We start from the raw sequence: 3,617 nt of genomic DNA, 5'->3' as shown, positions 1-3,617 counted from the left end.
TTGTTTAATTTTTAGGAGGCCTCAGGCATCTATTTTGTCTCCTGCTTTCTGTATTTTACATTGCTCTTGAGGGTGTTTATACCAAGTCTTAAGGCCTCTAAGTTTGCCCCTATTATTTTCATTGGGGATCTGTATAGTTCTAAGTTTTACATTTAAATCTTTTAGGTGTTATACTTATGTACTTGTATTTGTTTTTGTATATGTATGAGATCCAGGTCCAGTTTAATTCTGCTTCAGTTGGAAATCCAGGTTGGGCAGTGTCATTTGTTGAAGAGAGAATCTCTTCCCAATTTAGTATGTTTTGGCCTTTATCAAAGATCATTTGTTTGTATGTAGATGGATTTACTTCTAGGTTCCCAATTCGGTTCCATTGTTCCATGCACTTATCATTGCACCAGTACCAGGCTGTTCAACTACCGTGGCTGTGCAGTAGGGTTTTAGATCAGGAAGCGAGGGGATTCCCATGTTTGTTCTTCTTAAGGAGCGGTTTACTTATCCCAGCTCTCTTCCCTTTCCATATAAAGTGGGTGTTTCATTTTTCCATCTCTTTAAAGAATGATGGTGGGACACAGATCAGAATTAGGTTACGTGTTGTGCTGTTAACCACAAGGTCTACAGTTCAGCACTACCAGTCATTCTGGGGGAGAAAAATGAGACTTTCTGCTCCCATAAAGATGTATAGCCTCAGAAACTCACAGGGGAAGTTCTACTCTGTCCTACAGGGTTGTTATAAGTCAGAATTGACTTGATAGCAATGAGTTTGGAGGGGTGTTTTTTGGTAATTTTGACATTTACACAATGTTAAGTCTGTACCAGTGAACATGATATCTTCTTCCATTTATATAGGTTTCTTTTAATTTATTGTGCTAGTGTTTGGTAATTCTCTTTGTACAAGTCTGTTTGTTCTATGGTTAGGTTTTTAATTTTTTTTTGAAGAGCTTATTGATATACAATTCACATACCATACAATTCAATGGTTTGAACCTATTAAAATGATTTGTGCAATAATCATCATAATCAATTTTAGAACATTTTCTTCATTTTTGTAGTCACTATTATTAGCTTCCAATTTTCCCTCAACCTTCCTGGCCATAATCCAAAGAAACTATTAATCTAGTTATTATTTTTATAGATTTACCTATCCTGAATTTTATATAAAGAAAATTACATTACCCCCCCAAACCATAACAAAATAAAGCACAAAAAACTCAATCTAAAATATAGCAGATAATAATAAAAACTAGAACAAATTAAAAGGAAATATAAATTGTTAAAATTTAATCTAACTATATATGTATTAATTCAGTTTCTAATACACTCTGTCTGAAGGTAGGTCTATTCACATTCCAAGTCAATGTCTGGAGGCTTAATACCCATAGCTCTGCAAATGGAATTTGGGCTTTCACTGTTGTCATAGCCTTCTGTAGACCAGATGCTCAGAATTTAAGTTCTAAGACAATTTCCTCCTCTGATCTTGGATTTTATTATTTACTATCCTTGGATCACACAGGTGGATGTGCTTCTTCACTGTGGGCTTAGCTGACACTTCACTTAGATGGTGTGTTAGTCTGGGTAGACAAGAGAAACAAATCCAGAGACACTGATATATATGCAAGAGAGATCTTTATTTCAAAGAATAATTTTATATTAAGAAAACATCCCAACCCAGTCCCGATCAAATCCATAAGTCTGATATTAGCCTGTATGTCTGATACCAGTCTATAAATTCCTCTTCAGACTCACACAACACGTGCAATGCTGCTGAATGCAAAAAGATGACAGGCCAGTGGGTGGAAAGTCTTGTGGATCCAGTGGTGGTGGAAGCATTTCAGCACTGGCGTGGGTCTCCATGTGGCTCCTCCAGTTCCGGGGCTTTGGCTGCCATCAGCATAGCTCCGTGTGGCTTGTCAACAGGAATGTGTAGCAGAGAGAGTATGTGTCCCACCTCCAGGGAGGAAGACAGGAGTTCCCAGAATCCTCAGTAGAAGGCCATGCCCACAAAGAGGTATCAATGGCTATGACCTGAATGGCAGGCTAGACTCCACCCCTTTGTTCAAGTTGACAAGAGATTATGTAATGGCCACAGATGCCACAACTTTTAAGACCTCAGACACTATTCTTTCTGATAGCCAGGCACTTAAACTTGCTTTGTTGACCACATTTTGCTATAACTCTAGTTAGGTTTAGTCCCAAATATTTCATCTTTTGTCTGGCAATTGTACATGATCTAATTATCTTGATTTCTTTTTCAGAACTGTTTTTGTTAGTACATTAGAGTCCAATTGATTTTTGTATGTTGATCTTGTACCTACCACATTGTTGAGTCTGTCAATTATTTCCAACAATTGTCTTGTCATGTCTTAGGGTTTTCAATGTATGGAATTATGCCATCTGTAAACAGAGAGAGCTTTACTTCTCCTTTGACAATTTAGATACCTTTAATTTCCCTTTGTTGTTCTCTTAGCTCAGGTTCAGACTTCCAGCACAATATTGAACAGGAGTGTTGATGAAAGATATCCTTGTCTGGTCCCTGTTCTCAAGGGAAATGCTTTTGGGTCCTCTGCATTGTGCAAGATGTTGGTGTTACATATGTACCTTTCATTATTTTGAGAAATCTCTTGTGTGTTTTATCACCAGTTGGTATTGGAGTTTATCAAATTAGGTGGTAAGCTTTACAGACAGAGATTGCCAGATCTTTGCTCTCGTGAAGCCACTAGTGGGTTTGAATGGCTGACCTTGTTGTTTAACAGTTAAATATGTAGCCATCGTGTCACTAGCATTCATTATCCATAGAAAATCTCAGACACAGAGAGGTTATATAACTTGCCTAAGGTTACTGAGCTATTTCTTGAATGGAGCTGGAATTCAATCCAGCTACTGTGATTCCAAAAGAAAAGAAAAGAAACAAACAAACAAACAAACAAACTCACTGCCTTTGAGTCCATTCCAACTTACTATGATCCTACTGGCCATGAATTGCATCAACCACTGGACATACTGCCTCAGCTGGGTCACTCCAGGAAGTAGAGATAGAACACTCAACAAAATGTTGGGTTGCTAGCCAAAAGTTTGGTGACTCAAACTCACCAACTGCTCCATGGGAGAAAACTGGCAGTCTACTTCTGCAAGGATGACAGCCACGAACACGTAGAGGGCGGTCCCACTCAGCTAGATGGTGCTGTCATGAGCCAAACTCAATGTGACAGCCCCCCAAAACAGCAGCAACAAAATGTGGAGCTTAGTTTGATTCTAGGCTGCCACATTTAGCTCTGGATCCTAGAGAGTCTTGAATTGAACTTTCTTGCTGCCTGTGGATAGCGCTTGTTTCTCCACACTGTGGATTCATGCAGGGTCCGGGTGTTGTCTCCACTTCTAAGAACCACACGCAAGTGTGCAGGGGCTATCAGCAGTACACACAGGTACACAAGGGCTATCAGTGATACCTTTAATAGGAAAGGTTTGTTAAAGTAGAATTTATTCCTGGTTCAGTCCCTGTGAAACCTAGGGGGAGGTTTAATACTACCATTATGTCTATTTCCTCATGGGGAATTAAGATGATCTTTGACGTTCTATGAGTAGGGCAACATCTCCCAGGTGTCTCCCGTAAGGATGAACAA

This window comes from Echinops telfairi, unplaced genomic scaffold, assembly GCF_000313985.2.
Source record: "Echinops telfairi isolate 266 unplaced genomic scaffold, ASM31398v2 ScPeMD7_7407;HRSCAF=8445, whole genome shotgun sequence".
Taxonomy (NCBI): domain Eukaryota; kingdom Metazoa; phylum Chordata; class Mammalia; order Afrosoricida; family Tenrecidae; genus Echinops; species Echinops telfairi.
This window is presented reverse-complemented; position numbering follows the sequence as displayed.